The following is a 15,114-nucleotide window of genomic DNA, read 5'->3' on the forward strand; positions in this document are numbered from 1 at the left end:
TGATCTTGAAAAAAACAATGGTTCTCCTCAGTACAGGTCCTCAAACTGAAACTAGATGGCTATTCGCTGGATATCTTATAGATGGGATATTTGTTTAAAAACTGATTATACCAGATGCCTATGGGTAACACTTGAACATTACTCTTGTTAGAATTGGTTGACAGAGAGCAATACATAACAGTTGGATATAGAAATCTATCTTGCTCAACAAAGATGTGGGGGGGGGTAAAGAAGGGGCCATGACGAAAGGAAGGGAGGATTAAGGGAGGCAGTGGTTAGAAGCAAAGTAGAGTTTTGAGGAGGGATGAGAGAGGGAGAAAACAAGAGAGAGAAAAAGAGCAGAGAGAGAGAGAGAAAGAGATAGAAAAACAGACACAGAGAGAGAGACAGAGAGAGCACACAGAGAAAAGGATAAATAGGAAAAAATAGGATGGAAGAAAATACACAGTCATCATAGCCATGAATGTGAATGGAATGAACTCACACATAAAGAGAGGTGGATAGCAGAATGGATTATATACCAGAATCCAACAACATATTGTTTATAAGAAATACATCTGAAGTTTTATATTACATGGGGGTAAAAATAAATGGCTGGAGCAGAATCTATCATGCTTCAATTGAGGTAAAAAAAGAAGCAAGGGAAGCAATCATGAACTCAGACAAGTCAAAAACAAAAAAAATTCAAGGAGATAAGCAGGGAGAATAGTTTTTTTTAAAAAGGTACCCTAGACAATGAAGTAACATTAATGCTGAACCATATGTACCAGAAGGCAGAACATCCAGATTATTATTCTTTTTTTAACTTATAAATTCATTTGTTACCTGTGAACAAGAAAAATAGCCGATAAATCCCAAAGAAACAATTTTATTCTTACATAGTAGCTAAAAGTAATTGAAGTATCAATTTGAGTAAATTTTTGAGTAAATTTTGAGTAAAATTACAAATAATAAGGCATGCTGGAATCACTGTGTTAAAACTGAAAAGTCTTAGGCCAAAGCAATTTCTTGGAATAACATAGTGCTTCTTCAGTCTTCACAAAGACTAAAAGGTAATTTACAGTCAATCTGTGAATACCGAGGCAATATTACAATGTTCTTTTCTGTACAATTAAATGTATACTTTAGGAAATAACGAGGATCAATATTTTTACTGTATTTTAAACGAACTTGCATAAACAGCACACCTATTGAGAGATGTTTAGCAATGTTTAAATGTTAAGATTCTACACAATTAGACAATAATTTTTCATTTATATTTCATTGTTCTCTCTCTTAAGCATAAATGTCCTGCTCGCTTATTCTACACAATAGGTGTTTCTCAAAATGTACAATTCCAAATGTGCCTACTGTATTTTATACAAATGAAGCAGAAATGACCATTAATTAGCATAAATTTTATTGTACTTTGCTAGCAAAAATCCCTTCTTAAATCACAATATTCCATGAACTATGGAATCAAATAATTTGTTTCATTTCTAATACTTTTTATTCTACATAAATTACAATCCTAGGCTAATGTTTAAAAAAATAAATTGGATAACTGCAGAGCAAAACCTCTTCAGTCAATTGTAAAAACTGATTTCAGTTTCTGAAAACCAAAATAAATGCAGAACAAAGAGAAATGTTTAATGCATGTGACACCTTTGAATGAAAAGCATTGATTTCCACTGTTGAAAATAAACTCCAAAATATAAACCTACTGCACTCCACCTTAAAATATGTTATAGTGATTTAACCAGATTGAATTTCAAGAGTCAAAATAGTATTTTAAAAACTTAAGAGACATTATCAAAAATAAATTACATTTTTTTCATGAAACAGAAATGCTGCTATCATGATTGGGAGCCCAGTAGCCTTTCAATGGCTGCATTGATATGTCTCCTGTTGCTATTAGAGCCTGCAGGTTTGCTTCATGGATCCAGAAACCCATTGTGCTGAGCTATTGCAGTTGCTATTGAAGACTTCCGAGTTTTGTAATCGTCGAGGATTTGTGCCAGCAAGGACCTGCAACATTTGTTGAATAAATTTCAAGTGTCCAGGTTCTGTAGTTCCTGGTTGATGGACTTGTGTTCCTGTAGTTCCTGTAGTGCTTCTTTCTAAGCTCCCAGGCTAGGAGTAAAACCCCGGCATGAACCCTGGTGCTTCTGTTGCTAATGTCTGTACACTCTGATGAATCTGTCCTGCATCATTATAGGGTTGGACATTGCTGAATGTATATCAGGATTCTGGTTTTAGGAGCACATGTTCTGCATCAGTTTCGGATTTCAAATAAACTCAGCATTCCTGGCTAGTTGAATATACCAACTATCTCTACAAGTCCCAAATTTGACACAGTGTAACTTTGTCCAGTAGAGCTGATAGTACTGCTGCTAAGATTGCTGCCAGGGCATCAACACTACTGGCAGTTTTACTGTTGGTCATTGAACTCTGGGTTCCAGACTGTTGAGCCCATGAGTTAGGTAAAGGATTTCTCTTTTCTGTGGTGATGATGTTTTTATCCTTCATTCTCAAAGAAGACCATGCCATCAGGGAGGTGATGTCATGACTAGCAAGTGAATTAGATTTTGTGTGAGGGCATGTTGTGCTAAATCACAAGTCTCTCTTTCTCCTTCAGAGCCATGGGATCTAGTGGCTAGATATGAATCAGGTCGACTGGAGATGGCCCTGGATGCGAGACAGTTAAATGACTTGTCCGAGGTCACACAGCTAATACGTGTCTGAGGCTGGATTTGAACTCAGGTCCTCCTGATTTCAAGCCTGGTGTACTATCCATTTTGCCATCTAGTTGCCTCTATTCTTGTATGGGAAGGCTGACTACTTTTGCTAGAAGGTGAATTGCTTACCAATGAAGCCAATGAATTTCCAGCAAATTATTCTTGTGCTGAAAATTGATTCCTGAATATCAGGAAGCATTGTATCCATTTGGTATACTTTTTTTTTTTTTAGATTTTTCAAGGCAATGGGGTTAAGTGGCTTGCCCAAGGCCACATGGCTAGGGAATTATTAAGTGTCTGAGGCCAGATTTGAACTCAGGTACTCCTGACTCATCTGGTATACTTTCAAGATTACTCAAGACTCTGTCTTCTTGCAAATTCTAGTGTTTATCTCATTATATCTTTATTATTAATAATACTGTGACTAATCTCTGGATTTCATTGGATTCCTGATGTATTTGAGCATTGGCCATAATTAATTGTCTCATCAGGTCAGAATTTGAAAACATGCTCTGAACAAAGATTTTTCAAAATCTTAACCATCATTTACAAAGTTGGATGTAAACTACTACTGCATTTGACTTTGTAGTTCTGAGAAGCTGAATGTATTCAAGTCCTGCAAGACTTTCAAGGCCACCTCAACTCAAAGGATTGCTATTTGTAGAAACTGATGTTGAGTGACTATTGGAAGATGATGATGTTGCAGAATTTCTTCCAAAGGTGTTAATTTGCTGAATTTGCTGTTGCTCAGGTCTGTTTTGTTTTTATGACTGAGTGAGTGGTAAGTCCATTATATCTTTCATACTGAATTAAGGTATCTTGATCTTTTAAACATTTTCCAACAAATATTAACATGGTGGTCAGGATAGGATTTGAATCATTTGGAGATGACTTTTTTCCCCTAAACAGAAATCCAGAGGACCCTGCGAGAAAGCATGTTATTCATATCAAATACAGTCAATGAAAATTGAGGCTTTTTTTTTGACATTGACCAATCGAGGATTTTTTTTTTAATGCACTATACATGCTTGTGATAAATTTTATGGTTCTTGTTTTTGTAATTGGAGGTGAAAAGTGGGGTGGGAAAAGGGTGGACCTGATGGATAGAACAGATCTTGAGTACCTTAAATTGTTCCTCCTCGAACTTTGGGGTCTTCACAATCTGATTCTGGACTCATCAGTAAGGGTCTCTCTGTGCTGTTGACAGAGCATTTGCTCTCGTGTTCTTGATAATAGTATGGTGGTGATACTTTGTTTTTTTAATTTTTATTTATTTTATTTTATTTTTTTTGCAAGGCAATGGTATCAAGTGACTTGCCCAATGTTACACAATCGGTTTTGAACTCAGATCCTCCTGACTCCAGGACTGATGCTTTAACCACTGTGCCAACTAGCTGCCCCCATCCAAATACTTAAAAGAAAAGTTAAGTGGGTTGCAGAAGAAAATAGAAAGCAAACTATACTGGTGGAGCTCCTTAAATTTTCCCTTTCAGTATTAGTTAAATCTAACAATAACATAAATAGGAAAAGTTAAATGGGTTGCAGAAGAAGATAGAAAGCAAACTATACTGGTGGAGCTCCTTAAATTTTCCCTTTCAGTATTAGTGAAATCTAACAATAACATAAATAGGAAAAGTTAAATGTATTACAGAAGAAAATAGAAAGTAAACTATACTAGTGGAGCTTCTCAAATTTTCCCTTTCAGAACTAGATAAATCTAACTATAACATAAATAGGAAAAAAGAAAGAGAGGAATATAATTTTAAAAAAGTTAGATATAATAGACCTCTGGAGAAAATTGAGTGGAAATAGAAAGTACATATTTTTCTCAACTATGCTTGGCACTTTCACAAAAATTAGCCATATATTAGATCATAAAAATCTCTCAAACAAGTGCAGAAAAGCAGAAATGTTTTTTTGTTATTAGAAAGATTTTATTTATTTTGAGTTTTACAATTTTTCTCCTAATCTTGCTTCCCTCTCCGCCACCCCCCACAGAAGGCAGTCTGTTAGTCTTTACATTGTTTCCATGGTATACATTGATCTAGGTTGAATGTGATGAGAGAGAAATCATATCCTAAAGGAAAAAATAAAGTATAAGAGATAGCAAAATTACATAAGAAGATATTGGGTTTTTTTTTAAATTAAAGGTAACAGTCTTTGGTCTAAAAAAAAGCAGAAATGTTAAAAAAAACATCTTGTTCAGACCCCAATGCAATAAAAATTCATTCATTAATGGACTGTGAAAACAGATTAAAAATAAATCGGAAACAAAATAATCTAATCCTAAAGATGAGTGGGCCAAAGAATAAGACATAGAAACAATCAATAATTTTATTAGCAAGAATGATGTGATAATTGGAGAAATATTAATGTTAATGGATAGGCTAAGCCAATATAACAAAAGGGGAAATTCTACTAAATTAATTTACTTATCCAGAGTCATACTTATCAAACCAAAAAAAATATTTTGTAGACCTAGAAAAAATTATAATAAAATTCACCTGGAAGAACAAGAATCAAGAATATTAAGGGAATCAATGGGGAGGGGGAAGCATTAAGGAAGATAGCAGTACCAGATTTCAAACTATATTACAAAATGATAATATGAAAACAATTTGGTACTAGCTAAGAAATAGAGCTATGGATCTGTGAAATACATTCCATACACATGCATAATAGTAGTAACCATAGTTTTATAAAGTTCAATAAATCCAATTAAGCTTTTGGGACAAAAACTCACTATTTGACAAAATTTTCTGGAAAAACTGGAAAGCAGTTTGGAAGAAACTAGTTATATACCAATACCTCACAATGAGTAGCAAGGTAAGCTCAAAATAATTATATGACTTAGACAGAAAGGATGCTATCATAAGCAAATTAAGGGAGCATGAAAATTTTTATGGGTCAGATCTATGGATAAGGGAATAATTTCTGAGCAAAGAAGAGAGAAAACATTTTGGGCTATGAAGTAGATAATTTTGATTATGTTAAATTGAAGCATTTTTGCACAAATAAAACCAATATAGACAAGATTAGAAGGAAGTTGGGGGAAACTTTTATAGCAAGTTCTTTTGATAAAGGTCTCATCTCTCAAATATAATATAGGGAATGGACTAAGAGTTATCAAAAATAGGCATCATTGCCTGGTTGATATATGGTCAAAGATACGAACCAGTAGTTTTCAGAAGAAATCAAAGCTATCTGTAGTCATTTGAAAAAAAATGCTCTAAAGCCCTGTTGATGAGAGAAATGCAAACTAAAACAACTCTAAGCTGCCATGTTTCGTATATCGATTGACTAATATGACAGAAAAGTGAAATGACATATGCTAAAGGGGATGTGAAAAAATGGAACACTAATGCACTATTGATGGAGTTGTGAATTAATCAAACCATTTCTGGAAATCGATTTGGAGCAATGCCCAAAGGACTGTAAAACTGTGCACATACTTTGACCCAATATTATCACTACCAGATCTAAATCTCAAAGAGATCAAAGAAAAGGAAAAAGAACCTCTTTATATAAAAATATTTAGAGCAGAACATTTTGTGGTGACAAAGAACTAGAAATGGATGTGATGCCCATCAAATGGGGAATGACTGAACACATTATGGTATATGATTGTAGTGAAATACTATTGTGGTACAAAAAATACAAGCTGGATGGTTTCAGAAAAACCTAGGAAGACTTGAATTGATGCAAAGTGAAGTGAGAAGAACCATGTTGTACACAGCAATATTATGTGATGATAAACTGTGAATGGCTTAGCTAGACTGATCAATACAATGATCCAAGACAATTCTGAAGGACTTATGATGAAAAATACTATCTACCCCAAGAGAAGGAGAACTGATGAAGTCTAATTGCTTTTTGAAACATAATTTTTTCACTTTATTTTTCTTGCTTTTTTTTTGTTAACGACCAATATGGAAAGATTTTACACAATTTCACATGTAAAATTGATATCATGTTTCTTGCCTTCTCGGTGGGAAAGGACCAGGAGATAAGGAATGGATTTGGAACTAAATTTGTTTTTAAAAAAAATTAGTTTGGAAAAAATATAAATAGTAAATTTATTCTTAAAAATTTGAAAGAAAAATAACTTTATAAATTTATGCATAAATTCAAGCAATTAGGAGGAATTGAGAAAATGTTATTGCAAAAGTTGAGATTTTAGCTGGAACCAGTAAGTGGAGATGAGAAGGAAGACTATTCCAGGCATATGCCAGTGAAAATTCATGCAAGGACTAGGTGGTATAAATGTATATAACTAGGCCTTGCCATGTGTTTAGTTGTTGTTTAATTTTCCTTTTTTGAAATGACATAGTTTTTTTTTATCATTTCTTTACTGCATTAATCATTAAGCATGGGTTCCTTAAGAATAATCTGTCTAAAATTTCTGGTGACGATGAACTGGCCTTGAATTCCCATCCTTTGTTCCTGTAAAGGAATCTACATGATTTATCCACTTATCTGTCACTTTTTTTTGTTTATTTTTTATTCTCATTTTGTACAAATGTTTTTCTTTACATTAATAAAATATACTTGTTTACAAGTAAACAAAATACCCCTCCCCCCATGAATATAGATAGACTTGCTTGGGCAAAAAAGTAAAGGGGGGAGAAAAAAAATTAAAATTAAAAAAAATAATAGTAATAATTGTAGCTATGGCCAGGTAGTGCAATGGACGAAGCACCAGCCCTGGAGCCACGAGCACCCGAGTCCATATCCAGCCTTGTAAACCCAATAATCACCCAGCCATGTGACATGCCAGCCACCCGATCCCCACTGCCCTGCAGAAACCAAAAAGAAGAAAAAAAAAGACCCAAAATAAAATAAAATAATAGTAGGGGTGGCTGGGTGGCAGACAGAGCATTGGCCCTTGAGCCAGGAGCACCTGGGTCTGAATCCAGCCCCAGACACCCAATGATCACCCTGCTATGTGGCCCCAGGCAGGCCACCCAGCCCCACTTGCCCTGCACCCTCCCCCAAATAATAATAACAAAAAATGTGTTTCAGTCTTTGTTCCAACACCATCAACTCTGTCGTGAGTGGATCACATTCCTTATAAGTCCATCACAAAAGTTACTTCCATATTTGTCCAACGTTGCCATTGTTGATCGCAACTCCCTCCTTTCTTATTTCTCCACTACCATGTACTATATTTTCTCTCTCCTTTCATTCTGACTCAGCTGTAGGGTTGCTGAGTGGCGCAGCAGACAGAGCCCTGGTCCTGGGGCCAAGAAGCCCTGAGCCCCCATACCACCCCTTAGGCCCAGAATCCACCTGGCCCTATGGTCCTGGGCAGGCCATCCAATCCCAGCCCCTTGCAAGAAGTAAAAAAAGAAAATGTGTTATATCTGACCACTGTCCCGCCATGGTCCATCCTCTCCTCCTTTATTCACATCCCCACCCCTTCCCCCTGCTCCCCCCTCCTTCTTACTCCAGTTGTCTATACCCCATTGAGTATATTTGCTGTTTCCTCTCCTAGCCATCTCTGATGAGAGCAAAGGTTCCCTCATTCCCCCTTGCCTCCCCCCTTCCATATCACTGCAATAGCTCATTGTAATAAAAAATAATCTTATTATGTGCAATAGCTTGGACTATTCCCCCTCTCCTTTTTCTTTCTCCCATTCCATTTCCCTTTTTTTCTTATTGACTCCATTTTTACACCATATTTTATCTTCGAATTCAGCTTTCTCCTGTGCTTCAACTATAAAAGCTCTCTCTACCTGCTCTATTAACTGAGATGGTTCATATGAATATTATCAGTATCATTTTTCTATACATGCAGTTCATCCTCATTAAGTCCCTCATATTTCCCCCCTCTCCTCCAATCTCCATGCTTCACCTGAGTCCTGTATCTGAAGATCAAGCCTTCTGTTCAGCCCTGGCCATTCCAAAAGGAACCTTTGAAATTCCCCTGGTTCATTGAAAGTCCATCTTTTTCCCTGGAAGAGGACATTCAGCCTTGCTGGGTAGTTCATTCTTGGCTGCATTCTAAGCTCTTTTGCCTTCTGGTATATTGTATTCCAAGCCCTATGAGCTTCCAATGTAGCTGCTGCTAAGTCCTGTGTGATCCTGACTGCAGCTCCATGATATTTGAACTGTGTCCTTCTGGCTGCTTGTAATATTTTCTCTTTGACTTAGGAGTTCTGGAACTTGGCTATAATATTCCTGGGGGTTGGTTTTTTGGGATCTCTTTCCCGGGGGGATCGGTGGATTCTCTCCATTTCTATTTTGCCCTCTGCTTCTAGAATATCAGGGCAATTTTCCTGTAGTAATTCTTTGAAAATGATGTCAAGGCTCTTTTCCTGATCATGACTTTCAGGTATTCCAATAATTTTCAAATTATCTTTCCTAAGTCTGTTTTCCATATCAGTTGTTTTTTCAATGAGATATTTCACAATTTCTTCTAATTTTTCTTTTTTTTGGTTTTGAAGTATTGATTCCTGATTTCTGGTAAATTCATCAATCTCCCTGAATTCTATTCTTTGTCTGAAGGATTTATTCTCCTCAGAGAGTTTTCTTATCTCTTTTTCCATCTGGCCAATTTTGCTTTTTAAAGCATTCTTCTCCTCAGTAACTTTTTGAACTGTTTTATCCATTTGACCTAAGCTGTTTTTTAGCATGCTATTTTCTTCAGCATTTTTTTGGATTTCCTTGACTAAGCTGCTGACTTCATTTTCATGTTTTTCCTGCATCTCTCTCCTTTCTTTTCCCAGTTTTTCTTCCAACTCCCTCATTTGATTTTCAAAGTCTTTTTTGAGCTCTATCATAGCCTGAGCCCAATTTCTGTTTTTCTTGGAGTCTTTAGATGCAGGAGCTTGTGCTTCCTCATCTTCAGACTGAGTATTTTGATCCTTCTTGGGCTCATTTGTAAAATATTTCTCAATGGTCTTCCTCTTGTTTCTTTGCTTGTTCATTTTCCCAGCCTAAGCCTGTTTTTTAGGGTGCTTCCTGAGCTTTTGGGACACTCCCTCAAGGGTCTCAGTGTGTGAGGTTCTGTCCTCCCTCCTGGTCTGTGAATGACCATAAGCGCCCCCCTCTGCCACGGGGCTGAGGTGGGGGGGGGCCCTGCTGTTCTATTGGGGGGCCTAGACTGTGATCAGGATCTGAATGTGGTCAGAACCCCAGAGTCCTGTTCCAGGGGCAGAGGACAGAGCTCTGCAGTCTCTCTCTCTCTCTTCACTCCCCTCCCTCAGCTCAATGGGCTCATGCCCTGGGGGCTCCTGTTTACCAGCTCCACCTGCTTCTGTTTCCGGGTCTGGGCTGTGGAAAGACTAGGCTGCTGGCTGTGTGCCCTGAGGGCTGGGCTCCATGTGCTTGCTCTGACAGAGGTCCCCCATTGTTCCCCCACTTTGTGCTCCCCCGGGTGCAGCTCAGGAGACTCCCCAGCTACTGTGAGCTGAGGCTCCCAGCGCCCTGGGGCTGCCTCCCGGAGGCTGAAGTTCTTTGGCTCTGGTGGGCTACCCCTCTGGCGGGCTGCCCCCGACCCCGGGGAGCAGAGCCTTTCTGCTCTTTTCCAGGTTACCTTGAGTAGGAGAACTGCCTCCCTGGGTCCCTTTGTGGGTTCTGTCTCTTGAAAGTTTAGTTAGAGTCCTTAGTTTATGAGTTTTTATCAGAGAGCTCCCAAGACTTGATCCCTTCATGTCGCCATCTTCTCTGTCACTTTTTTAAATCAATATTTTATTGACTTGAGTTCATGTGACAATTGTCTGTGGGGGTCTTTTCATTGCATTCTTGGCCATTTCAAAGATACTATCTAACTGTAAACTTTTCAAAATGACAAAATCCAATATTATGTAACTATTATATTATGTTACTAATGCTCTGTGACGATCATGCTTCTGCTTGCTCTTAAATTATTTCTGTAAATTTTCAAAAATATCTTTTGTTTTTATATCATTTTTATTTCCTGATCCAGAGAACAATACCTTTGCTATTGCAAAAGAAAAAAAAGAGAAAGGGGAAAAACCAGTTATACAAAATGGACTAATACATACAAAATCCATCATTTTATGCAGTGTTCTATACTCCTACAAGCAACTGTAGGAGAGAAGTGGGGAGGGGGAGAAGGAAAAATCTTTGGGACTAATTCTTAATCATTATTTTGAAAGAATCAATTTTCATTTTTTATTATTGTTCTTTCCATTTATGTTATTATCACTGTGGATACAGTTTTTCTGGTTCTGCTTATTCAGTTTGCATCAATTCAAATAAGTCTTTTATGTTTGTTTGTATTCATTATATCAGAGAATACTGGCAAAGTGGAGTTTTGGATTTAGAGTTAAGAAGACTTGAGTAAGAATCTAGACGCATACTTATTAATGAAAAGATTAAGACCAATTCTGTATTGTTTTTCTTGTTGATCCTATTTACAAATAATTATTTTTGTCCTGTAACATCTTTTTTTTAGTTTTTTTTTTTTTTTTTGGCAAGGCAAATGGGGTTAAGTGGCTTGCCCAAGGCCACACAGCTAGGTAATTATTAAGTGTCTGAGACCGGATTTGAATCCAGGTACCCCTGACTCCAGGGCCGGTGCTTTATCCACTGTGCCACCTAGTCGCCCCTGTAACAGCTTTTTTTCTCATAACTGTTTAAGTTTTTGCCTCTTAACTTGGCTCAGAATCCAGTTGGTCATTGGGTCAATTGGTCATAAATTTAAAGATCCAGCTCTGGGAAATTTCCGATCTGTTCTTACCTCAAGGATTTAACTGACCTTGTTGGGTCCAGCATCTTTACAGCCCTGGGCTATCATTTAAGGATGTCTGGTTTTCTGTCCAAGAAGATTTGGTCCATTATTTCTAAACTTTGCAGCTGCAGTTGAATAATGAGCACTTCTTAGACTCATGAGGAAAGAAGAGGGGTTGTTGCTTGCCCCCATTACCAAACTTCCAACCAATCATGTTGTTCCCTGTGCTTCAGATCTGTAAACCAATCATATTACCCTCAATGCCATGATGTCATTTCCCCTTTCTGTTCTTTTTTCTGTATTCCTGAAACCCCAGATAAGAGGAACTGTTATTGCTTGGAGTCATTGGCATATATGAAAGCAAACTACTGATCCATTTAATGGCAGGTGGCATGCTCCTGTTAATAACTATTATCTTGCTTATAGAATTGCCTCAGTTTGCCTTCTGGTTAAATTTCAATTTTGACACTAGTTCTGGGACCACAAAGTCCCTTAACCTTTCTCTCTCTAATCTCTGTTTTCTCTTATAAAATGGAGAAGGTAACAGAACCTATTTAATTTTGTTAAAATGATGCTAGCACCATAGGACCCCAGGAGCTATACTATAGCCCAGGTATGGCATGGACCCCATCCCCATGGGAAATGGGCTCTATTCATCCTTTTTTCCCTTTGGGTTCACTTATTCATCATAACTTGCCTTCATGTTGGAAGGCCTGGGGTTTTCATCAGCATTGGGTGACCACACATGGCTTCAGTCACATAACTCCTTCTTGACCTAGATCTCAGAGCTCTAGTGTTTACACTAGGGTATAGCCTAAAGTCTAATGTGTGGGGTAAAACATTTGCATTATTCATCCCTATAGCTCCTGAGCCCCTAATTCTGTGCCTACCATTTCTACAAAATCAATCACCATGACCCCTTTTACTTTTTATTTATTTTTCAATTGATATTTTATTTTATTTTTCCAATTACATGTTATGAAAGTTTTCAAACATTCATCCACATGCAAATACATATTTTAAAGTTACATAATTTTCTTCCACCCTCCCTTACCATCCCCCTCCCCTCAGCCACAGTTTGGTGAACATTGTACATACACATTTTGGTTCAACATGTTTACAGATTAGTCATTTTCTGTATGAGGAATTAGGATTAAGGGAAAAGAAAGAAAATCATGAGATGGGAAATAAAAAATAAGAGAAATTTAAAAAAAATTTATAAGTGAATGTAGTATTCTTTCAGATTCTGTAGGGTTTTTTGTTTTGTTTTGTTTTATTTTTCTTCCTCTGGATGGGGATAGTATTATCCATAGAAGATCTCCTAGGGTTGTCCTAGCTCTCTAACTGTTGAGAGTAGCTGCATCCATCAAGGCTGATCAAAACACAATGTTGATATCGATGTGTCCAGTGTTCTCTTGGTTCTGTTCGCTTTGCTCAGTATCAGTTCCTGTAATTCGTTCCAGGCTTCTCTAGAGTCTGACCATTCATGTCTCCTTTTACTCTTAAACCTAAAGTATTTAATAAATAAGATCATCATCACTTTCATGACATTTACTCAATAATAACAGCATTTACTTAGTAGAAAACCAGTAGAGTAAACATAAGATTTATGAAAATCCAGAAAAATTGGGTTATATTCTTTCCATTGATGCAGAGTATTTATGGAAGATATTGGGAATGCACTTAGAGAAATCTTTTTCTTTTTCTTTTAGGTTTTTGCAAGGCAATGGGGTTAAGTGGCCCAAGGCCACACAGCTAGGTAATTATTAAGTGTCTGAGACCAGATTTGAACCCAGGTACTCCTGACTCCAGGGCCTGTGCTTTATCCACTATGCCACCTAGTCGCCCCCTACTTAGAGAAATCTGACAGGGAAGCATATGAGTAAAGAAAATTATGAGTCCATGAAATTTAGTCCTTGATGTCCTTAGTCCCTTTGGGAAAAATCTGAACCGGATTAAGTTTCTCTTTCTCTGCTTTCAAACCAAGGAAATAGTGATACACTTTTTTCTTCCGGATAGCCACTTTTAACAGGTTGCTAAGAAAAGTGTTATGCTTTTGTAATGACAAGAAGTTATTTTAAGCAGATCTGCAAATAGCAGTTTCTCTTTTCTCCAAGTCTCTTCTCACAAAAAAAGCACTACTCACATAAAACAGATCCAAAACCTTTCTTTTCCCTCTGTTTCTCTCTCTCAAACCAGAGAGGACAGCAGAGGACAATGCAGAGATTCTTTTTCTTGGTTTTTGGATGGCCTTAATGAGCAACAACACCTGGTAGCTCCTTACACAGCAGCAGGATTCACTCTCAACTAACAAGTTTCCGGAAACTTCTCTAGGCATTCTCTCAGCAAAGTCAATGCCTCTCTTCCAATCATCAAGTTCCCAGCTAAGCAGCTGAAGAGGCTTAGTTGCAAGTCATCTATGTTTGTGATCCTGGTTTCTTGTGATTCTACCTACAATCGACTTCCTTTCCTGTTTCTTCTATCTCTCTTTTTTAACTTCTCTGGTTTTTTATATCTTCCAGTACCTCATATCAGAAATCAGGAACTTGTCCTTATCTTATGATGTTTGCAAAACCCCAGAAAAAATCCCATCTTTCTATTATGTATGAACCCAACTGTCACTATATAATCTTTTCATTGTCTCCAAAACGTTATTTGATTTACAGGGTTGCCAGTTCCAATCTTTAAAACTTTAAAAACAGTTATATAAAAGTGACCTGAGGGAATACATTGTTTTGTGGTCATTGGTGCTTCAATCATTGTTGTTCCTTCAAATAGATCTTCTCAGATTACATGGACATTCTCAGAACAGCCTGTCTCTTCTCCATATTTTTATGAGAGACTATTATTTCACAAGTTTATAACTATATTGTTCACAAATGAAAGGGGCAGTACTTTACATAATGAAAGTGTTTTCCAAACCATAAGTGAATTTTAGCTTTTATATTCATTATTTTTACAGTATAATTATATTCTTTTGTATTCATGAACTACTTTTTTTAGTCATTCCTTTACCAATGGGCATCTGCTTTGTTTCTAGTTCTTTTCCACTATAAAAAGTACAACAATGAATATTTTGGTAGTTATGGAGGCTTTCTTTTTGTCATTGACCTTCTTGGGTATATGTCTAACAGTGGAATCTCTGAATCAAAGTGAATAATATTTTAGTCATTTAAAAATGCATAATTGCAAAATGGGTTTTCAAAATGGTAGGACCACTTTCTAGCTTTATTGGTATTTTCTATTTCTGCAACCACTCCAGACTTATTTTTGCCAATCTTTTAATTTTCGCCAAATTGATGGGAGTGAGATGAAACCTGAATTGTTTAAATTTGTATTTCTCTTATTATTCACAATTTGAAGCATTTGTTCATATGAGTATCACTAGTTTACAATACTTCTTTTAAGAAGTATTTTCTTCCATATCTCTTTGGCTCCTTATGCATTGATGAATGACTTTTTGTCTTATATTTCTTTTATTGGTCTTGGCTATCAGACAGACCCTTATCAGAGGTAATCCATGAAGTAGTTCTCCCCAGTCAAGTTTCCCTTCTTATCCTAGTTGCTTTAATTTGGTTGATAAAAGACTTTTCAACTTGATGGTTGTCTCATCATCAAGAAGCAGTGTAGCATTATGGATAGAGATACATCCTTGAAGCTGGGGAAACCTGAGTTCAATTGCTGACGTACTGGCTATGT

General features: G+C 36.9%; 1 pseudogene; it reads right to left on the reverse strand.

Annotated features, from left to right (window-relative positions):
- Nucleotides 1-2,768: 2,768 nt before the first annotated feature.
- LOC141519075 (ubiquilin-1-like) lies at nt 2,769-12,329 on the reverse strand (annotated as a pseudogene).
- Nucleotides 12,330-15,114: the final 2,785 nt, after the last annotated feature.

This window comes from Macrotis lagotis, chromosome 3 (genome assembly GCF_037893015.1).
Source record: "Macrotis lagotis isolate mMagLag1 chromosome 3, bilby.v1.9.chrom.fasta, whole genome shotgun sequence".
NCBI classification, from domain to species: domain Eukaryota; kingdom Metazoa; phylum Chordata; class Mammalia; order Peramelemorphia; family Peramelidae; genus Macrotis; species Macrotis lagotis.